This window comes from Mus musculus, chromosome 11 (assembly GCF_000001635.26).
Source record: "Mus musculus strain C57BL/6J chromosome 11, GRCm38.p6 C57BL/6J".
NCBI classification, from domain to species: domain Eukaryota; kingdom Metazoa; phylum Chordata; class Mammalia; order Rodentia; family Muridae; genus Mus; species Mus musculus.
Genome location: NC_000077.6, coordinates 26,193,607 through 26,217,770, shown reverse-complemented (window position 1 = coordinate 26,217,770; position 24,164 = coordinate 26,193,607). Strand labels below are relative to the sequence as shown.

Below are 24,164 nucleotides of genomic sequence, written 5' to 3'. Positions count from 1 at the left end.
TTTTATTTATTTATTTATTTTTGTTGTTGTTGTTGTTTTGTTTTTTGAGACAGGGTTTCTCTGTGTAGCCCTGGCTGTCCTGGAACTCACTTTGTAGACCAGGCTGGCCTCCAACTCAGAAATCCGCCTGCCTCTGCCTCCCGAGTGCTGGGATTAAAGGTGTGTGCCATCACGCCCAGCTCCTTAATATCTCTTAATATCAATGGACTCAATTCCCAAACAAAAAGACATAGTCTAACAGAATGGCTACATAAACAAGACCGAACATTTTGCTGCATACAGGAAACCCACCACAGGGAAAAAGACAGATACTGCCTCAGAGTAAAAGGCTGTAAAACAATTTTCCAAGCAAAAGGTCTGAAGAAACATGCTGGAGTAGCCATTCTAATATTGAATACAATTGACTTTCAACCAAAAGTTATCAAAAAAGACAAGGAGAGGCACTTCATACAAATCAAAGGTAAAATCTTCCAAGATGAATTCTCAATTCTGAATATCTATGCTCCAAATGCAAAAGCATCCACATTCATTAAAGAAATTTTAGTAAAGATCAAAGTACACATTGCACCTCACACAATAATAGTGGGAGACTTCAACACCCCACTCTCATCAATTGACAGATCCTGGAAACAGAAACTAAACAGAGATACAGTGAAACTAACAGAAGTTATGAAAGAAATGGATTTAACATATATCTACAGAACATTTTATCTTAAAACAAAAGGATATACCTTCTTCTCAGCACCTCATGGTACCTCCTCCAAAATTGACCATATAACCTGTCACAAAACAGGCCTCAACAGATACAAAAATATTGAAATTATCCCATGCATCCTATCAGATCACCATGGACTAAGGCGGATCTTCAATAACAACATAAATAATAGAAAGTCAACATTCACGTGGAAGCTGAACAATACTCTACGCCATGATAACTTGTTCAAGGAAGAAATAAAGAAAGAAATTAAAGACTTCTCAGAGTTTAATGAAAACGAAGCAACAACATATCCAAATTTATGGGACACAATGAAAGCAGTCCTAAGAGGAAAACTGATAGCTCTGAGTGCCCCTAAAAAGAAACTAGAGAGAGCACACACTAACAGCTTGATAGCACACCTAAAAGGTCTAGAACAAAAGGAAGCAAATTGACCCAAGAAGAGTAGATGGCAGGAAATAATCAAACTCAGGGCTGAAACCAACTAAATGGAAACAAACAGAACTATTCAAAAATTAACCAACCAGGAGCTGGTTCTTTGAGAAAAATCAACAAGATAGATAAACCTTTAGCCAGACTAACTAGAGGGCACAGGGACAGTATCCTAATTAACAAAATCAGAAATGAAAACGGAGCCATAACAACAGAACCTGAGGAAATCCAAAACACCATCATATCCTACTACAAAAGGCTATACTCAACAAAATTGGAAAACCTCGATGAAATGGACAACTTCCTAGACAGATACCATGTACCTAAGTAAATCAGGATCAGATTAATGATCTTAACAGTCCTATATTCCCTAAAGAAATAGAAGCAGCCAGTTCTGGTGGTGCATGCCTTTAATCCCAGCACTTGGGAGGCAGAGATAGGCAAATTTCTGAGTTTGAGGCCAGCCTGGTCTACAGAGTGAGTTCCAGGACAGCCAGGGCTATACAGAGAAACCCTGTCTAGAAAAACAAACAGAGAGAGAGAGAGAGAGAGAGAGAGAGAGAGAGAGAGAGAGAGAGAGGGAGGGAGGGAGGGAGGGAGGGAGGGGGGGGGGGGAGGGAGGGAGGGAGGGAGGGAGGGAGGAAGGAAGGAAGGAAGGAAGGAAGGAAGGAAGGAAGGAAGGAAGGAAGGAAGGAAGGAAGGAAGAAATAGAAGCAGTCATTAATAGTTTTCCAACCAAAAACAGCCCAGGACCAGATGGGTTCAGTGCAGAGTTCTATCAGACCTTCAAAAAAGACCTAGTTCCAATTCTCCTCAAACTATTTCACAGAATAGAAACAGATGGTACTCTACCCAATTCATTCTATGACGCCACAATTACTCTGATACCTAAACCACAAAGATCCAACAAAGAAAGAGAACTTCAGACCGATTTCCCTTATGAATATAAAAATAGTCAATAGAATTTGTGCAAACAGAATCCAAAAACACATCAAAATGATCATCCATCATGATTAAGTAGGCTTCATCACAGAGATGCAGGGATGGTTTAATATATGGAAATCCATCAACGTAATTCACTATATTAACAAACTCAAAAGACAAAAACCACATGATCATCTTGTTAGATGCTGAGAAAGCATTTGACAATATCTAACACCCATTCATGATAAAAGTCTTGGAAAGATCAGGAATTTTAAGGCCTATACCTAAGCATAATAAAAGCAATATACAGCAAACCAGTAGCCAACATCAAACTAAATGAAGAGAAACTTGAAGCAATCCACTAAAATCAGGGACTAGACAAGGCTGCACACTCTCCCCCTTCTTATTCATTATTGTACTTGAAATCCTAGCCAGATCAATTAGGCAACAAAAGGAGGTCAAGGGGATACAAATTGGAAAAGAAGAAGTCAAAATATTACTACTTGCAGATGACATGTTAACATATATTAGTGACCTTAAAAATTCCACCAGAGAACTCCTAAACCTGATAAACAGCTTCAGTGCAGTAGCTGGATACAAAATTAACTCAAACAAATCAGTGGCCTTTTCTTTACACAAAGGATAAACAGGCTGAGAAAGAAATTAGGGAACAACACCCTTCACAATAGTCACAAATAATGTAAAATACCCTGGTGTGATTCTAACTAAGGAAGTGACAGATCTATATGATAAGAACTTCAAGCCTCTGAAGAAAGAAACGAAGAAAATCTCAGAAGATGGAAAGATCTCCCATGCTCATGGATTTGGCAGGATTAATATAGTCAAAATGAATATCTTGCTGAAAGCAATCTACAGATTTACTGCAATCCCCATCAAATTACCAACTCAATTCTTCACAGAGTTAGAAAGAGCAATTTGGAAATTCATCTGGAATAACAAAAAACATAGGATAGCAAAAACTATTGACAACGATAAAAGAACCTCTGGGGGAATCACCATGTCTAACCTCTAGCTGTACCACAGAGCAATTGTGATAAAAACTGCATGGTACTGGTACAGAGACAGACAGGTAGATCAATGGAATAGAATTGATGACCCAGAAATGAACCCACACACCTATGGTCACTTGATATTTGACAAGGGAGCTAAAACCATCCAGTGGAAAAAAGACAGCATTTCCAACAAATGGTGCTGACACAACTGGTGTTTATCATGTAGAAGAATTAGAATTGATCCATTCTTATCTCCTTGTACACAGCTCAAGTCTAAGTGGATCAAGGAACTCCACATAAAACCAGAGAACCTGAAACTTATAGAGGAGAAAGTTGGGAAAAGCCTCAAAGATATGGGCACAGGATAAAAATTCCTGAACAGAACAGTAATGGCTGGTCCAGTAAGATCAAGAGTCTACAAATGAGACCTCATAAAATTGCAAAGCTTTTATAAGGCAAAAGACACTGTCAATAAGACAAAAAGGCCACTAACAGATTGGAACAGGATTTTTACCAATCCTAAATCTGATAGGGGACTAATATCCAATATATATAAAGAATTCAAGAAGTTGGACTCCAGAAAATCAAATAACCCTATTAAAAATGGGGTATAGAGCTAAGCAAGGAATTCTCAACTGAGGAATACTGAATGGTTGAGAAGCACCTGAAAAATGTTCAACATCCTTAGTCATCAGGGAAATGCAAATCAAACCAACCCTGAGATTCCACCTCATACCAGTCAGAATTGCCAAGATCAAAAATTCAGGTAGCAGCAGATGCTGGCGAGGATGTTGTGAAAGAGGAACTAGCCAGTAGAGAAGCCAAGAGGAGAAACTTCCTTGGGGAAGTGTAAGTGAGCATGTGTTTCATAAAGTTAGATTTAAGGTAGAATTTGGGGAAACACTAAAATCTGTGGTGAGATTGTTAACAACCATCATATGTAGGGGAAAATGATTCCAACTTGGGATGAATCTTTCTGAAAGAATGGAGTCTCCATTGCTGGTGGGATTGCAAGCTGGTACAAGCACTCTGGAAATCAGTCTGGCAGTGGCTCAGAAAATTGGACATAGTACTACTGGAAGATCCAGCAATACCTCTCCTGAGCATATACCCAGAAGATGTTCCAATTTGTAATAAGGACACATGCTCCACTATGTTCATAGCAGCCTTATTTATAATAGTCAGAAGCTGGAAAGAACCCAGATGTCTCTCAACAGAGGAATAGATACAGAAAATATGGTACATTTACACAATGGAGTACTACTCAGCTATTAAAAACAATGAATTTATGAAATTTTTAGGCGAATGCATGGATCTGAAGAATATTATCCTGTCTGAGGTAACCCAAGCACAAAAGATCACCTATGATATGCACTCACTGATAAATAGATATTAGCCCAGAAACTTAGAATACCCAATATACAATTTTCAAAACACAAGAAACTCAAGAAGGAAGACCAAAGTGTGGATACTTAGTTCCTTCTTAGAATGGGGAACAAAATACCCATGGAAGGAGTTACAGAGACAAAGTTCAAAGCAAAGCCTGAAGGAAGAACCATCTAGAGACTGCCCCACCTGGGGATCCATTCCATAAACAACCACCAAACCTAGACACTAGGCTCCTGCTGACAGGAGCCTGTTATAGCTGTCTCCTGTAAGGCTCTGCCAGTGCCTGGCAAATACAGAAGTGGATGCTCACAGTCATTCATTGGATGGAGCACAAGGTCCCCAATGAAGGAGCCAGAGAAAGTACCCAGGGAGCTGAAGGGGTCTGAAGCCCTATAGGAGGAACATCAGTATGAACTAACCAGTACCCCCAGAGCTCCTTTGAATTATACCACCAATCAAAGAAAACACATGGTGGAACCTGTGGCTCTAGCTATATATGTAGCAGAGGATGTATGGCCTAGTTGGTCATCAATGGGAGGAGAGGTCATTGGTCCTGTGAAGGCTCTATCCCCCAGTGTAGGGGAATGCCAGGACCAGGAATGGGATTGGGTGGATTGGGGAGCAGGGGGAGGGGTGAGGGTATAGGGAATTTTCCGAGGGGAAACTAGGAAAGGGGATAAATTTGAAATGTAATAAAGAAAATATCTAAAATAAATAAATAAATTTTAAAAAATGCTGTATTAGGTAAGGTTCCTAGCATGATGAACCAGTAATTCTCTACACACTGTTGGTCATTGGATAAATCAATACAATATTTTCATCTAATTTCTAAAATCATGATGCTTTAAGATCAATCTTTGTGAAATAGAAATCCTTCCATGTATATAAAGCATTACCAATATTAAGAATTCTGAGGTTCAAGCATTTTGCATATGACACTGTATTAGTCAGGGTTTCTATTCCTGCACAAACATCATGACCAAGAAACAAGTTGGGGAGGAAAGAGTTTATTCAGCTTACACTTTCCACATTGCTGTTGATCACCAAAGGATGTAGGACTGGAACTCAAGCAGGTCAGGAAGCAGGAGCTGATACATAGGCCATGGAGCGATATTATTTACTGGCTGGCTTCCCCTAGCTTGCTCAGCCTGCTCTCTTATAGAACCAAGACTACCAGCCCAGAGATGGTCCCACTCACAAGGGGCCCTTCCCCCTTGATCACTAGTTGAGAAAATGCCCCACAGCTGGATCTCATGGAGGCATTTCCCCAACGGAAGCTCCTTTCTCTGTGATAACCCCAGCTTATGTCAAGTTGACACTCAAAATTAGCCAGTAGAGAAGCCAAGAGGAGAAACTTCCTTGGGGAAGTGTAAGTGAGCATGTGTTTCATAAAGTTAGATTTAAGGTAGAATTTGGGGAAACACTAAAAACTGTGGTGAGATTGTTAACAACCATCATATGTAGGGGAAAATGATTCCAACTTGGGATGAATCTTTCTGAAAGAATGGATTAACGTAATGCGTGCTGGGGGCTTTCTCCTTTCTTGACAATATGATTTCATCTACTTTTAGTCCAAATGCTTACCTGCCTACTAACTGATCATAGGGTTAGGACATGGAAAGCAACTAACCAAATAAACATTATTTGTTTGTCTTGATTGGATATGGCTCTTGTCCCCATATAATCTGTATGTTATCTGTAAATGTCTGATCCAAACTTATGGGCGATATTTTTGAGTCCTCTATAGAAAAAAAAAGAAACATGGGTAAGGCAGTAACTTTTTGTAATGAGACTGATACAAGAATAACATAAAAGGTGGATTTTACAGCAAGATATGGATAATAATTCGAACACTGAAAGGTTTTGGTCTCAACATTGTAGTATGGATAGAAGTGAGAATGGAAGACTAGCCTTTTCAATGAGGCCATAAGCCTAGACATAAATTTCTTTCAGATTTATTTCCCCAAATTTATTTATTTATTTCCCCAAATCACATCACTCTAAGCCAACTAATGTCTGTATTAACTATAGTCAAAACTAGTATTTAATGCACACTTAACCAGATATGGAACATGGGCTTAAGTTTTTCTTCCCATACTAACATATGTTTCTAAAGTTTTAAACTCATTCTATACTTGGACAATAGTGTCCCAGGCACTAGTACTTTCAGAAATGGCAAGCTGAGCCCTCAAGCTCCTGTGGGACTTCCCATGGTCTAGTTTGAATTTTGTTTTGTTTTGTTTTGGTGGAGTTGAAGTAGCTCCAGAAGGTCACTTGGAGTGACCATATGCCCCTTGGTTCAGCAGTCCTTCCATAGCCTGACAGGACTTATATTTGAGGTTTTCGAAGTAAACGTAGATAGTTCCTGTGGAGTCCATATGTGCCAGAGAACTTGGGTGGCTAAGAATTTGGCGGGAAGAAAGGGGTGAGCAGAGGTACATGTTCTGGCACTTTCCACGGAGGCTACTCTCCTGCGTGGGGGAGGGTGAGAAGCACCCACCCCCACCCCCAGCAAGTACACCTCAGCCGAGATTTGGGGATCGCCTCACCTGTATTTACAAACCCACCACCGCGTTCCCCGCACCGTGCACCCGCAACTTCGCCTTCCACAGCTAGCCGCAGCAGAGCCGAACAGACCGAGAGGGAAAGACAGACAAATCGGCGCGAGCGAGCGCGGGGACCGGGCAGCGGGGAGCGCGAGCGCGGGACGAGCGCGGGTTCAATTAGCGAAACAAAGCAATCATGGCGGAGCGAGCACACCGGGCTGCGCGCCCCGAGGACTCGGCGACCGCCCCGCGCCCTGGCCGGTAAGTGACGCGGCGCCACGCGGCCTCCGCGCTCGCTCCCGCCGCCCGCGCCCCCGCGCCGCCCCCGCCTCCGCCCCGCGCAGCTGGCGCCGCCGCCGCGAGGCCCTGCGACCGCGGGCGCCCTGGGCCCTCCGCCTCCGCAGGGGCTCGCCTGCCCCTGCTGTTCCGCCGTCCCCGCCGCCCCGAGCTGTGGCCCGGAGCCCGCTGAGCGCCGCTGTACGCGCAGGGTGCCTGCACCCCTCGGCTCGCCGCCCCCACGGCGGCCTCCCTCTGGCCTGATCCCCGCCTCCCGTCCCTAATCTGGCCCCCTCGCTTCCCCTATTTCCCTCGCGTCCCCCAAACTGGCCTCGGGCCTGAGTGGGTGCAAGCAGTCACCGCCCACTGGCCAACCAAAGAAGGACTCTGCACCCTCGCCTCTGTGGCCCCAGGGTTCACTTTTCCAACCAAGGGACATAACTCTTGCTCCTGCCCAGGCTCTTAGGCTAGTGTCTTTGTGAGGAGGTTGGTGCAGCCCTTTTAGAAGATAGGAAAACAAAGGCGACAGGTAGGGAAACATACAAGGCGCTGTCACCAACAACGGAGAGGCTCTCTGTTCTCAGAAAAGAGGGTTTTCTTTAAGGAATCCTTCAAGCACCGTGCGTATAGCTGACATATCTCCTGTTTAGAGATAAAAAGCAATCCTTGGGTCTGTCAAGCTCTCAATTTTCCTGTCCACAGACCCCATTTAATGTTTAGTGGGTCCAGTTGTTTGCCTTTTTCCTTTTACTTGTTCAGCCTTTTCGGGACCTTAGTTAATCCTGTGCCTATCTCTGTCCTGTTTGGGGGAGAAATGACAGCGGATGGTGTCTGCTGGGCAGAGAAGGGCATCTGTTTGCTTCTATGTGTCTTTTGAGTCTGACATCTCACTGCTGACAGGTTACTCTGCAGATTATGGAACAGTGAATTGCTTTATCATCCAGAAAGAAAATGCTGATGACGTTAAAATAGTCTTGTATTGTTATTGCAATTGCATATAGTTTTTTTTTTTTTTTAACAAATAAGATCCAATGGAATTAATCATTTATTTTTGCTGGGGATTGAACCCAGGGCCTTGTGCATACTACTCAAGTGCTCCTCCACCCCTGAGCTATACTCCAAGCCATAAAGTGTCTAATCATAATTTTTATTACACTTCTTGCTGGCCCATCTGGAATAAGACATAGTCTAATCCCCCCCCCCTTTTCTCTTGAAGGTGGCAAAAATTCTAATTGATACTCATTTAATAGATTAACTTGCAAAAATCATATAAAGGTTGAACAAAGCAACCATGCATGCTTCAGCCAAAGTCAGTTCTTTTTTGATAAAGCAAGATTTACTTCCCAGTGGTTCATTGACACTCAATCCTTCACCTTACCGTGTTGCTTCTCAGGTCCTTTTTTTTGGGGGGGGGGTGGTGTCTGGAGGGTGGCAATGGAAATTTCCAAAACTAAGATTTACTTTCTCAATGGGACAGGAACTGACCGGTGACAAACCTTTGTTAACTCAGCCCAGGACTTGCTGGAGATGGCAGCTCAGTGAAGACTGTTCATGTTTATTTTTCACAGTTGTGTGGACATAAGAAAAACAAAGCTGGTGCTTCATACGGAGCTACTACCAGATACTTCCCACACTAGTTAGCTCGAGATTCCATTACTCAGTAGCCCTGAACTCCTTCTCACAAATGGATTTTATGTTGACTTCCTGCTCATACCGTGTCAGAGATCATCAACCTGGGAAGAAGTGCTTTGGCTTCTAAAGTGATGTTAGTGGAGGCAAAAAGATCAGCCTTGGGATTATAGATCTTGCTGACCCATTAAGGGTCAGTAAATTAGTAGACTACTTGAGTTGACACTTCTGATCTCAACTTAATGGGTTGATTAACTTATGACTCTATCTTCATTATGGGCTATTAGCACATTGCTAAACTGGATCTTGGACTTAGGAATTGTTTTTAAGTTTATGTTTTTGCTCTCAAGGTTAATCAATATTCATTATGGTTTTAGTTTTTTATTTTTTTTAACCAAAAGGTTAGCTAGATCCTTCTATAAAAAAAGATATTCAATACATTTATGAGTTGAGGTTGCAAAACTGTCTGGCTAAGGAATTTACAACATGCAAAAGGATACACAATAAGAGGTGGCATCATAAAGAGGAAATACACACGACATGCACATGTTAAGGGCTTCTTGCTCATCATCAGAACCTCCACCCTCTTATCTTTCTGTGTGCCTTTCTGTTATGGTCACAGTAAATCATGACATTCAGACCTCCATTGAAGGCTTGTGGGGCTGCCAGCTAGGGACAGTGAAAACCTAGGCTTTGCCTCAAGATGCCTTGTGAGGAATATTTTTTTGTGATCGGCATATCTTAGAATCAGTCTGTAGACTACACTATTAAATCTATAGAGTATATATTTTTTCCTGCCTTTCTTGAAATTTGTAACACATTCCAAGGTCATTGTAATCCTGGTGATTTGGGAATCATCAGTAATCATTCTGTAATCTCAGCAGTTGGCAATTAATATATTAGTAATGCTGGTGAAATCACTAGAGAAAGTTAAAGTTTATCCACTCAGCCACACAATTAATTGAGAGGTATGTACAGTGTTTTAGGTGGAACCTCACTGGAACTGAGTCGGTTGGCTGGCAGGTATTAATGCAAACAAAGATATACCCAAACCAAAGAATTGTTAGGTTTCCATAAAAAAGCTCTAGGAGACACTGGATCACTACTGAGCTTGAAATTCATAGCCCTCCTTTGGGGGCCTAGAGAACTGAGTTCCTTCTGAAGCCATGTATATATCTCTTTACCCATGACATGATTGAGTGTGTGCAGTTTGCAAGTTTCTCTAACTTGAAGAGAATTAGTAGACTTTTATATCTTTAAAACCAAGACTAAGTAGTATGATCAAAAGCCAAGGAATGGTGTTCCAGATCATGGACGGTGCTCCAGATCACGGATGGTGCTCCAGATCATGGACGGTGCTCCAGATCATGGACGGTGCTCCAGATCATGGATGGTGCTCCAGATCATGGATGGTGCTTCAGATTATGGAAGGCTGCTATGTTTTTCAAGCACAGCCCATGGGCTGGCTGAAGGGTTAAGGGTGCAAGCCAGAATGAAGCAGAGCAAGGAAGAAGAGGATTTTCAGAACCCTGTAGTAGATCATTTTAAACAAGAATCCCTAAGGAGGATGTTATCAAAAGGTATTATAGCTGGAAACAAACCTCAGTCACAGAACCAAGTTTTAAAGAAAACACAGTCTTAGTTAAAACAGAATAAAAATAGCATTAACTACACTAAAAACTCCAAAGCAAATAAAACCTGTGAGAACACCTGCCTTGAAAAGCAGCCACATTTGTTAGTATTAAAAGTCTTCACTAACAGGTGATTCTCTCGAGTCATCTTCTTTAGCCGTTCAGGGAAACATGACCACACCACAGGGTCTGCCCAATTCACCAAGCTCTCTAGTAAACAGATTATTTTTTTATTACGAAGTGTTAGAACTCAAGCCGACTTGAAGTTCAATGTCCTTAGTGCTTACTTTACATTTATTTCATTTTCTTAAATCCTGCCGAAATATGTATGTGTGGGAGTACAGCCTTTCCACAAATTATCTTGATATTTGGGGGCCTTATTTTCTTTGGGAATCTGGTGTCTCTCATCTTTGCAAAGTTAGAGGATACATTCTAAGCAGACACCTCATTGAAATATCTGCTTGCCGCCCACCAGAGACAAGAGCAATGCTTACTCTTCTTCTCTGCCGTCTCAATGACCGAACTGGATCAGGAGTCCATAAAGCATTCTCAGACCTGTGGTATGCAAAGATAAAGAGGCTGCTGAAACTTTGTTGGTGAAAGCATATTAAGTATATGTATTTTGTTAGGAAAGGAGAAACAAAAGCAAGGCATTTGGCAATCTGCAGACAGAATTGAAAATATGAAGTTAGCCTAATTAAAAATACATTTTTTTAACTAAGCGCTGGTTTTGTGGTAAGCTCGAAGGAAGGCCGTGAAAAATTACATGGAGCTACCTGCAAAAGCAGTTACTTCCCAGTCTTCAGACCTGCCCAACCCACTAAAAGCAGCAGTGCAAAGACTGTGGCCTGAGAACAAGACAGGGTTCAGAGGAGCAGCAGCTGCAATCACCACCGGCTCTCACCTGCTCCTCAGAGATGAGCACGCAGCGCCAGTGAGGTAGCACAGCCTCTGGTGGAGGGGATACGGTCAGCTCAGGGGTTAATAACTGAGCTGGGAGACCAAGGCCCCAGCTTTTCTCGGGCTTGTGCTCCACTCCTACTAGGATACAAGCTTAGAACCAAGAAGAAGGTGAATCAGAAAGATGGTGAATTTGGAAGTGACAGGGAAGTGCATCATGAGGGCTTTGTTCTTACTCCTGAATGCTCATAGAGGCAACAAACTCAACCTTGGGAGAACCCAGCTCTCTCAAGGGAATAATGTCTCTTCCGTTCACGATTCATAGACAGAGGTGAAGCCAGCATGGTGCAAAGATTGGGTAGAAGGAAAGAAAAAGGCAGAAACTGTTAATACAGCAACCCAGAGAAACTGTAGGATTGTACTACACAAGCATTTTTTTTAACTTCATTTATTTATTTATTTTGGTTTTTCTTTTTTTTTTTAAATATTTTTTATTACATATTTTCCTCAATTACATTTCCAATGCTATACCAAAAGTCCCCCATACCCACCCACCCCCACTCCCCTACCCACCCACTCCCCCTTTTTGCCCCTGGCGTTCCCCTGTACTGGGGCATATAAAGTTTGCGTGTCCATTGGGCCTCTCTTTCCAGTGATGGCCGACTAGGCCATCTTTTGATACATATGCAGCTAGAGTCAAGAGCTCCGGGGTACTGGTTAGTTCATAATGTTGTTCCACCTATAGGGTTGCAGATCCCTTTAGCTCCTTGGGTACTTTCTCTAGCTCCTCCATTGGGAGCCCTGTGATCCATCCAATAGCTGACTGTGAGCATCCACTTCTGTGTTTGCTAGGCCCCGGCATAGTCTCACAAGAGACAGCTACATCTGGGTCCTTTTGATAAAATCTTGCTAGTGTATGCAATGGTGTCAGCGTTTGGAAGCTGATTATGGGGTGGATCCCTGGATATGGCAGTCTCTAGATGGTCCATCCTTTCGTCTCAGCTCCAAACTTTGTCTCTGTAACTCCTTCCATGGGTGTTTTGTTCCCAAATCTAAGGAGGGGCATAGTGTCCACACTTCAGTCTTCATTCTTCTTGAGTTTCATGTGTTTAGCAAATTGTATCTTATATCTTGGGTATCCTAGGTTTTGGGCTAATATCCTCTTATCAGTGAGTACATATTGTGTGAGTTCCTTTGTGAATGTGTTACCTCACTCAGGGTGATGCCCTCCAGGTCCATCCATTTGGCTAGGAATTTCATAAATTCATTCTTTTTAATAGCTGAGTAGTACTCCATTGTGTAAATGTACCACATTTTCTGTATCCATTCCTCTGTTGAGGGGCATCTGGGTTCTTTCCAGCTTCTGGCTATTATAAATAAGGCTGCTACAACATTCTAAATGCATGCAATTTGAGAGCAACTTTATGCCCAAACGAAACTATGGATTCAGGATTTATTTATTTCCAGCAAGGCACCAAAGTGACTTTAGCTTATGTAGAATTAGCATGTCAAAGTTACTACATGAAGCCCTTGCTGTGTTGTCAAGATTTGGTGAAGTTTTAACTAGGAATATAGTTCTACAATCTGTTTGTCATGGAGTCTCCCTTTCTAAATAAAAGTGTCTAAATATAGCTGTGGGAAAACGGAGCACTGAAAATCATTCTGAGTATGGACAATGACGTTCTACTATCTATTGGCTTGGTCCTTCTTTATACCAGCACATTTCTTTAATGAGTTCTTGTGGGCATTATGTAAAATTTAATGTAATTGATTAAATTATAGTAACTCCTTGGCTTAGAAAGCAAAAGCAGCAAATATTAAGCTTCTTTACCATCTCATACTTTATTGAAAATGTAGCTTATATAAAAGAGCCTCATTGATCCTAAGACTATCACACAGTCTAGAGTACAGGGAACTCAGTGCCTTGAACATACAAGTGAATATTGGAAAAAATTAATTTTTTCAGTTCTTACGATTACTAGAAAATTTTAGTTATTCATAATTTAAGAGTAATGTATATATTTCTATCACTTTATAGAAAGTTACTGCAAATGTTGTGACATAAGACAATGCACATTTATTCAGTTTTGTAGATTAAGACTTTTAACGTCTGTTTCATTGTACTTAAATCAAAGTATCACTGGGGTGGCAGTTGTTCCTGAGGACTGTAGGACTCAGCTTTCCAGAGATCATCCACACTTCGTGTCCTGCTACCTGTCCTCCACCTTCAGAGCCACCAGTATAGCAATACTGCATCTTTCTGAAAAACTCCTCCATGTCCTGCCTCCTTAAGTTCAGCCGGGAAGGACTCACTGTAATTAAAGATTTACAATATTTGATTGGGCACACTTGGATAGGTGAGGATTGTCTCTCAGTTTCATAGTCATTGACCTTAGTTAGAGTTCCAAAGTGCCATTAGCATATTGTAAGTTTGGTATATAAAGCTTCCTGTTGATGAATTATAAGGATATGGACACCTCTTGGGATCATTATTCTAGCTAATCTTGTTTGTCTCCTAATGATTCTGTTTTGGGTATCTGCAGAAGCAGAGAGTGAAACAAGAATTCCAGGGCTCAAAGTTTCACTGTAACACAGACAATACTGCCAAATGAGGAACTTAGAGAGAAGTCGTATTAGCAAATGGAATACCAAGCTTCATCCTATTGGGGAACCAGAGGGAGGGCAGAGTACTGAGAGCTTAACAAAAGTGTGAAGAGCAGAACGTGACATTTGTCCTTCATATTCTTCATGTCACTGGCCCTGCATGTGGGCCTACTGTGTTCCAACAGGCAGGCTGAACACCTTAAGCAAGCACCATCATGTTCATAGTAAGTAGTTTTCACTTGAAGGAGTGAACCAGAGTTCCTGTCCCGGCTGGGGGTAGGTGGACTGACTTCATCATCTCCAAATTTATCACTGTGTTCCCCTTGCACATAGAGTTCCAGCATTTTTCTGGGTTTTCCCTTTCTAGCTCTGTGGTTCAGGTACTCTTCTGCTTCAGTCCAATGATCTCTCCCCCACTGTCTTTTGTGCTCTATTTGACCTCAAAATATGTTTTCTTTAACACAGACTTAAGTGTCATAGAAAACAGACAATCAAAAGTCTTCCATTGATTCCCCATTAACTGTAAAAGAAAGTCGTCAGCTGAGCCCTCGGGACTTCCATTCTGGCCCCACAGACTGATTTTTGTCAGCTCTTAGTTTCTGCAATGTGATGTGTGTGCACTTTACTCCAGCCCACAGAGCAGAAGCTACACCATTTGCCTGCTGCCTTTGCTTTGTTTCCTGGCCTTCGCCACTGGATCTGAGTCTGGATGCCAGGGACTCTTCACCTGGCTGGCATCAGGCTCGCCCTCATTACTCTTTCATCTGGTGACTTTCTGTGTTCTCGCTCTTGATCATAGAGTCTCCTTTTCAGGGCTAATGATCCAGTCTCTGGCATCCTTGAAGTTGTGGATGAAATCTTTCCTGCCTTTATTTAGGTTTCCATTTGCCTGTCCCAGCTGGAAGCGAGGCATCTTTCTCCTCTCAACTCTTTCACACTCTTCTAGCTTGTAGTACTGTTTGTTCCTAATTTCATAGAACACAAGCTTAATCATCTCAGATAGGTGTCAACATCTTTGAAGGGAACAGAATGTCATTTTTGTCCTTTGCTTCAAATCTTGAATGTGCTCCTTGCAGCTCCTCTAGTTTTGTGTGGCTGTAGTAGTTTTGTGTGTAGTTTTGTGTGGCTGTAGTAGTTTTGTGTGTAGTTTTGTGTGGCTGTAGTAGTTTTGTGTGTAGTTTTGTGTGGCTGTAGTAGTTTTGTGTGTAGTTTTGTGTGGCTGTAGTAGTTTTGTGTGTAGTTTTGTGTGGCTGTATTTGGAAAACACAAGTCATCTGTTTTAGAGAACTGTGACCAAAGCGAACACTGAGAGGGAAAATGAATTTATATTTTAGGGGGGAATTCTACTTCAGGGCATCTTCTTTTCACTCCTTCAATAAAGGGATGGACATAGAAAACCAGCATGCTTAAACCCAAAACTGCCTGGATAGAAGGCTGGAAGTTTCCCCAGTTCTTTTCAAAGAGGTAGTGAGAAATGAAAGACTTCTGCCTTTTCAAAACCAATGAGGTACAATTTTAAAGTATTTGGAATTTTTCATTTAAACATCTTCAATTTCAAAAAAGTAATTTTCAAAGACCCTAGAATAGAACTCACTTTGGAATTCCAAAATACCCAGAGGTTTCCTGATGGCTGGCTTTGGTCTTCTCCATCTGAAACAAATCTACATTTTTATTTGGATCCAGGAGTCAAGATGATAAGGTGGCCTGAGAAACTTGGAAAAGCATCAGGGTGGTGACCTGTGCTGATGCTGCATAGCTTTTCTCCAAGGCATAGGTATGCAGGACACACTGAGTGGTGTGGTGTGGTGTGGTGTAGTGTGGTGTGGTGTGGTGTGGTGTGGTATGTGTGTGTGTGTATGTGTGTGTGTGTGTGTGTGTGTGTGTGTGGTCTATGTTGTATGGTGTGCAATTATGTGTGTGTATGGTCTATGTTGTAGTTGTGTGTGTGTATGTGTTGTATGGTGTGGAATGGTGTGTGTGTGTCTGTGTTGTAGTATGGTGTGTGTGTCTTGTGTGGTTTACAGTGTGGTATAGTATGTGTGTGTGGTCTAGGGTGTGATGTGGTATGTATGTGTCTGTGTGGTGTGTAGTACATGGTGTGGTATGGTTTGTGTATGTGTGGTGTGTGTGTGTGTGTTTGTGTGTGTGTATGTGATGTATGGTAGGATGTGATGTGTATGTGTTTGTGTGTGTGGGGTGTGGTATGTGTGTGCAGTGTATGGTGTGGTGCGATGTGTGTGTGTGTGTGTGTGCTGGAAGTTGTACTTCACAGTAGTGTTGAGCTATTTGTTAGAGCCAACAACAATTTGTTGTTGTATTGTTTTCCAGATAAGAATATATTTTTCTGGAGGTATCATCATTTACTTATTTATGACCTCACTGACATTAGTCAGTTGAGTTAATCATCCACACATGATCACATGATGTTTGCAGTGTACAGTTCTCAGCTCTGGAAGTTTAGAAGGACTTCTGAACCTCACCTGCAAACATTTCAAAATAACTGGCTGTGCTGTGCTGTGCTGTGCTGTGCTGTGCTGTGCTGTGCTGTGCAAGTAATGCCAGATGACTGTAGTGAGCAGGCGCTGCTGTGCTCCCTACTGCCCTCTGTAGGCTGACAGAATATGAACATGGTGGAACTCGGAGCTTATAGATCATACAGAAATCATCTACTCTCCTCTTGCAAGCAATTTAAGAGCTGAGCAAGCAGATCCGACAGTATTAAGAGAAATGAGTCCCATCCAGACAACACGAGTTACAACTGAATTTCAGGTCTTCTGACTACTGGACCATAGTCTTTCCTATTTAAAGTGTGGTCCTTGGACCAGTAGTGCCACTTGAGAGTTTATTAAAAATGCCGAGTCTTGGGCTGCACTCGTGACCTTCTGGATCAGAGTCTGCTGAAACAACTTCCACAGACGAGTTGCAGTCAGATTCTTTTGAGGAAAGCTTTACCCTTGCTTTAACTGCCATGTTTGAGAACATTTCCTGAATCTCCGCATTTAGCACAGTGGCCTAGAACTAGAAATGTAATTGATGTATTTGGAATGCATTTTGGTTAAGATTTGATGTCTTAGACATATCTTTTTTTTTCTTAGACATATCTTTAAGTATTCGTTAAGTACATGGACTTGATTATACATTCTGCATGTGTTTGACATTGTACCATGGGGAAAACGTACTTGAGCACTTATTTGATACTCCCTGCTGTGACTGAAAGAGAACAGAAGCACTCTCAAGGATCTCACTATCTGGTTAAGGAAGAGGGACAATTCAGACTCGTGGGAATACTGTGGGGTAAAAGTCACAACCAGGAAGAACCCTGTGGCATATGGTGTTTGCTGTGGGAACGTGGAGTGAGATCACTGAGTTCAGACTTTGGCATGATCTATGGTGGAACCAAATAAAAGCAAAGTGGACCACCGACTGTACTGAGGAGTGAGAGGAGTGCCTGAGCCAGAGGTCCAGTCAAGAGAGAGCAGCTTAAGCTCACCTCATGTCGTGTCTCAAGGTAAGATGGAGACTACACTTAAGTGTAGTACTATGTGAGCCAGTACGAGGCTGATCTTGTCCTAAGAAGTGACTTGTTCCTTCAGATGTAAAAGAAACTATTTTTCAAACATGAGGAGAGTCCAGGCAGTACTTTGAAGTATTAATTATTGGTATACTCCATATGCATTACAGCCCAGAACATGATGGACCTATTATGTTGCTCTTTGATCCGTCTCATTCTCATCACACATCTGGCCACAGTCTAATGCTGAGACCCACAGTAACAAGCAGTCCCATGGTTCAGTCCAGAGAGAGGCAGCCAATCCTGTTAACCTTCAAAGGAACATCACTCAAGTGAGATGATGAGTCCAAGATGATGACTCTTAGCCACATGTGGCTGCCAAGAGCTCTTGAAATGTGGATTGACAAACAGAATTGTGATCAGTGGAAGAGGACACCAGGTTTTAAAGACATATCAAAAGTGAAATGTTTATGTCAATTACTTAGTGAAATATTACTTTGGCTACATTGGGAGTTAAGTGGTATATTAAAAGTAGATTCACTCTTAGCTCTTTGGTTGCAGCTACTGGAAAATTAAGAATTATACATTTGATCCACATTAGATTACTGTGGGCAGGCTATGTAAACATAAATTTACTTCCAAATAATTACCCTTTTTCCCACCCTGGGAATATCCTCCCAATTCTGTAGGTGGCTCTAGATAACCTAGAAGTGGTTTTGGACTTTAATGATTGTGTAAAATTGGAGTAGTCAAACAACATCTGAAGAATTTCTTTATATGTTATTTAAGTTTTTAAAATTTGATGTTGTACTTAAGCAGCCTTACAGTTGTTTTGATTGCTTGGATGTGTAGGTATGGGATGTGTGTAGCTCTTTCCCTCTGGATTGTGAAACACATGTCCTATAATAGGCATATGTGACATACACTGGGTGGGATGGAATGTTAGGTTCTGTTTTCAGTTTGGTGTCGATGTGATAGCTATAGTTAATAAGAGCATTGTGTGAGTGCTTGTGTTTCAGGAAGAAAGGCTCCCTGGATCTGCCTCAGAGCTTTCGATATTCTGTACAGGGAATCAAATGACATGTTCAAATTAACTGTGGCCAGACACATCCACATGATATGAATATAAATGTTTGAGTCTTGTTCAAACTAGGGTTCTTGGTACCATGAAAAAGTGGCATCTTGTGCAGTAAGTCAAAACCACTGTATCTAACTCTTTTACTGAGACCTTGCAGTACAGGATTTGCATTAAACTTAACTGTGATATTTCTTTGAGAATATGTATCTCAGCCCACTTGAAGGGAACTTCTTCAATGGCCTAAAACTTTCAGACCATAGTTTTCAATGTTTGAAAAATCATCTACTGTTCTAGACTTTTAAAGAACTCTTATTATTTGTTTACTTATGTGGTGTAGATGGTGGTAGTGGTGGCGTGTGCATGTCCTGGTGTGCTGAGGACAACGTGTAGGAATAGACTCCTTCTTGCATGTGGCTCCTTGGGATCAACTGAGATTATTAGACATGGCAAGCAAGTGCATTTACCCAGGGGGCCCCCCTGCTGGACCTAATCCCACAGTTTCACTGGCAGTATCGAGGTGGTTGATTGGGAAGACTTTGAGACTGACTATAAGCTGTTTGTTTTGCTAGTAGTAGACAGTTTTCCTGTTTCATCAGTTAGTAAGCAAAAGCAGTCCAGTGCACAAGAAGCAGCCATGGAGGTCCAGGCCCTCACCTTCATGTTTCTTCACAAATTGATTCTCGATCGATTTGTATCAATTAACTCATGGAACAGCCAACTTGCCAGCTCACCATATATCTGTCTATTGTGCTTCCCCTGCAGACCACACATTAATAGTAGGCCATTTGGGGGCACTTCCAAGTGTTTGCCCTTTCTACTCTTCACTTGGCCTGCGGCCCTTTAACCATCTGCTGGGCTCTGCCTCAGTTCCCTGTGTTATGCCTTTTCTCAGACAATAGTTCTTTGGCTTTCAGGAGTTTTAAGTAATCTATTGTGATCTGTAGTGTTGGGCTTGTCTTACAAATGAAGACTTCTTAATTCATAAAGAGAGGGTAAGTTCCTGCAATCCAAGTACTTTTTAGTTTTGCCTGTTGCCCTCAGTGCTAACTGGATGAACCAAACGGATATCCTACAGCCTATTCCTGCATGTGGAAACCAACTGAAGTGTCAAACACACACACACACACACACACACACACACAATGTTAGCTATGTGTTTTGGGCTGACAAGTCTGTTGCGGAATAAAACAACACTTAACCCTTTGTCAGGCAATCAAATGACCTTTCATGGGTGTTGCCTAAGATCATCAGAAAACACAGATATTTACATAACAATTCATAACATGAACAAAATTACAGTTGTGAAGTAACAACAAAAATAATTGTAGTGTTGGGTTTACACACAAGATGGGGAACTATATTAACAGGGCACATCATTAGGAAGGATGAGGAGCGCTGAGTTTGAAAGAATAGGAGCAAGTTAACTAAAGTTTCAGTATGCTGTGACGGGGCATTGAACTGTCCCATGCAACTTATTCCACTAGAAAACAGATCCATTAGAAGATGCAGTATGTGGCTTTTCTCTCTCTCTCTGGCTTCTGTCACCTTGCCACTTGTTTGTGACATTAAAAAAGTAATAAAATTATTAGTGGTCGTAGAGTAGTCGGAGCACCACTTCCAAGAGCATAACGGGCTTTGTTCCTACGAATGGCAATTTGTTGTGCATTAATTACAATCTAAGTGAACTAAGTTCCGAAGAGTTGTTGCTGTGCAGACAAAGAGAAATCAGTCAGGTAAAACCAAACTTAACTCGTGGCAGCTGGGACTACAGTTCAGGTGTCCAGGTGCTTGGCTGGCATTCACAAACCCTGGTCTCCATCCCCACAGTCACACAAATGGGCTGTGCCGGTGCAGCACTTAATCCCAGCTGTGAGAACCAGAGGCAGAAGGATTAGAAGTTCAAGTTTATCACGGACTCATTAGCAAGTTTGAAGTAATCTTGGGATATATAAGACCCTGTCTCAAAAATTAATTCATTAATCCTTGAAACTTGTAATTATCATGGAATTGAATTTCATAGAGGTTCTAGATATTTTTTTTAAAAACTGAATTCTTGGTACATTTAACAAATTCAATGTATTTCCCATTTATTCTTTGGTAAATTGACCATTTCATGAATAGTTTCATGCTCTGAGTAGAGCTGATGAATCAGATACATCTTTAGAGAGCTTATAGGACCATGTCCTTTAAGCCTATGCCCAGTACCTAGTCTAGCACCTCACACAGCTTTGAGGATGCTGTCTTCTTTTGCAGGAGTGAGGGCTCACCCAAAACTAGACTTTGAAGTCAGTTCTCTACGAAATCATGTCAGTTTTCTGGACTTTTATCTTCTCAGATCAAAGGTAAAGGGACTGAATGCTGAGCTCTTCTTCCATCCATAGAATGCTATGGTGCCAAAGCCAATGCAAGCTGTCTCTAGACATGGACAGAGTGCAGGGGTTAAAGTTACTGAGTCACTCATGCTGAGTAGGATCATCCTCTCCAAGGTGTTCGCTTGGACCTTTCTGCCTGAGCAATGGTCTAGGAATTGGGGAAGGAAGGACTTAAGTATCTGGGTATCTCTGGGTGGCCCTGAGCTTCCACCAGCTCACTGCCAAGAACATCCTGTTATTGATGCCACTGGCACGTGGGCATGTGCTGAGAGTGCCCAAAGCTGGATTGGGTGCAGGCTGAAATGCTCCCAAGTGTGAGTTATCTGCTGATTCCTGCCTGCTTCCATCCATTCCATGCTGAACTTTTTGTTCCTTATCAATATTAATCATTTACTTGCCATCCTCAAATAGACTGCTTTTATCAAAAGGAGGAGGGCATACACTGAGTGCATTACACCCCACAAGCATTTCTGTGCAGAGAAGGCCTTATTCTGTCTGGGGTATTCATATATACTTGTGAATTCAAATTAGAATAATAAATAACTTAAAAAAAAAAAAACCAAAAAGCCCGTGTTGAAAATAGCTACAGCCTAATTTAAAATGCTATAGAAAAAGTCCAATCTTTCTTTCTGGTACTTTATAGCATTAGAGGTTTTCCCAAACAGCACAGTTTCAAGACTACACCGGCTAACTGTTCATGCAGTGAGGCTGCTCCTCTCTAGACTGCCAGCATCTCCCCAAGTCTCCCAACCTTCACAAGTTCTAAGCACAGTAAAAAGCCCGCACTTTCTTTAAATTTCCACCTGTAAAATGCAACACACACCTCAGCACAGGTGCCAGGGGAAGAAGGAAGACAACTCCGTGCTGGAGAAGCCATTGGCAGAGCACTCTGCAGTCTTTTCACTCGGCTCTCAGGGAATGTGGATTTAATGCATGGGCAAAACATTCCATCCCTGGAGGATCCAGAACCCATAACCTTGCCTTGAAAATAGCTCCACATAAATTTTTGCAGCCAAGTGGACACAGAGGGCTCCTGCACAGCACTCGCTCTCTCTAACACACCCATACTCAAGCTAAGGTTTCCTGTGTTCCTCTAAGCTTCCCCTCCCCCCAAAAACATGGGCAGCAAGATAAGCCCAATGTCTTTAGTGTATTTGTATCTTAACTATATTACTATTAGAATACTTTTTAATACATCTACATGCGAGAACATATTCACATAGAAGCATATATACATTGCTTTTATATATACATCTGAAAGGTCACATTTCATAGACTGATAAATTGCAAATTGGTTGATCCACATTGCCAAAGCGTGAGCTTCCTCTACGTAACCATACCCTTGGTTAGTTTAAAATGTTAAATTTACAGGCATTTCATTTTCACTCTACTCTGGGGCTGCATTTATTGTTTAAAGTGAGATGCACCTGGATGAAATGAGTGTTTATATGTTCTGGCTTTCCTTTCTCTTTTCTGCTCCCCAGGCTGTAAACTGTTAATGTCTTACTTTATCTGAAATTATGTACTTAAAGTCATTTAATAAGCTCAGAAGAGGTGAGTTCCCAAAATAACAACTGGGGCATATATTACATCCATTTCCTCAAAAAAGAAAGGAAATTGAATGCCCTACGTAGTAATCCACCACTACCCACAATCCCACTGTTCACCTAAGAAGAGCTGAGTTGTTTCAGAACTGCATGAAGTCTGTGACTCTAGCATAGTAAACAAACAGACAGAGAAATGAACTAAACAAAAACCAAACCAAAACAAAACAACAAACCAGTGCTGGTACATAAGCCAGCCGTGATGGTAATGTGCCAGATTTGAATTGCTCTGTTTTTATTACAGGTTCTATGTTTCAGATGAGCAGGAGACTCCTATTGCTTTTATAGCAGAGTATTAAACTGAAGCTTCTGGCAGGCAGCACCTGCCCTCTTCCTGGCATGGGCTAGTGTGGAGTGGGCCATGTGATACACCAATGCAATGTATATTCTGTGTTCTTCTATGTGGGGCATTGGAGAACACAATCACTCCCTGAAGGTATGCAACCTCTGGTGTCAGGTCTGAATAATGGCTTTACACAATTAAAACCTAAAAGCCAATATTATATAGGGCTTTCCTTCTTTATCAAATATTTAGTGATGGAATAAAATAAAAACCTTAGTAGCATCTTTAGACAAATGATTATAATGCTTTGTTGACTTTAGATGGGAATAACCTGAATGTTTATTTTCTTGTTTGGTTTTGGTTTTATTTTGGTACAGGAGAATGAACGCATGGCCTCACATATTCTAAATGTGATATGTGATATTTACCCCAGGGTAAATGTTTTCCATTGAGGAACAGCCCAGCTTACCTGTTAGCTGTTTGATGTGGCAATCTATGTTTAGGATGTCATGTGGGAGAGTTAATCACATATGTGCATACTGATTCTTTGTGCTTTGTGTGTTGTGCAACAAATTTTAATTTAGGAGTTTTTAAAATAATAAACACGTGTACTCTATCTACAGATAATCACAGGCTTAAACCCTGTTGATGAACAGATAACACAGAATGTCTTCTGTACATGCGTAAGGGTTTTGTTTCCTTTTTTTTTAATTAAAAAAAAATGAAACTTCCATATCCTTAGTTTTGATAGTACCCTCTGATGTTCACTTTCTTTTTCTAGCATTTTCACAGAGTACTTTTCAGTCTAAGTTTATAACTTAAATGACAAAATACATATAATCAAAGTGGTGATTGAATCTGTTTATGGGCCACTGTGGGCCTATGGATGACTTCTTGAAAACATATAAAAGTTAAAACTCAACTTTTAACCTCACTTATTATCACAAAAATCTAGCATCATTTGATAAATCATTCCCAACCCCATCATTCATGTGAGACTTCCTCTGCAACATCCTGTAGACTTTTTGATAAGTGTACCTTAATAATTCTGGGTGAGCTTGTTGACCAGTGTGGCAAACCATTTCTTTCCCAAACCCCACTCCTAATGGGGTGTTTATACACAGTATATCTAGAGGAAGTTCAAGCCTTGTCAGACTCAGATAAAAGGTTACTCTAGGCTCCTTGATTAACTCTTAATTGAAAGACTTAGTTTTAAAATGTAAATACCTGATTTATTTACCCTTTGAGGAGGTAAGA

At 41.5% G+C, this 24,164-nt stretch overlaps 1 long non-coding RNA gene and 1 other non-coding gene across 2 annotated transcripts in view; one reads left to right on the top strand and one right to left on the bottom strand.

The window, feature by feature from the left end:
• The first annotated feature begins 7,194 nt into the window (after window positions 1-7,194).
• The window catches only part of 5730522E02Rik (RIKEN cDNA 5730522E02 gene), a 593,731-nt gene continuing 576,761 nt past the window's right edge, over window positions 7,195-24,164 (top strand). The window contains exon 1 of the long non-coding RNA NR_027973.1: window positions 7,195-7,280. This is a non-coding gene — a long non-coding RNA (RIKEN cDNA 5730522E02 gene). The remainder of the gene's footprint in view (window positions 7,281-24,164) is intronic.
• Mir6372 (microRNA 6372) lies at window positions 15,423-15,531 on the bottom strand. Its single transcript, NR_105791.1, has one exon. It is a non-coding gene; the product is annotated as a microRNA 6372 (primary transcript).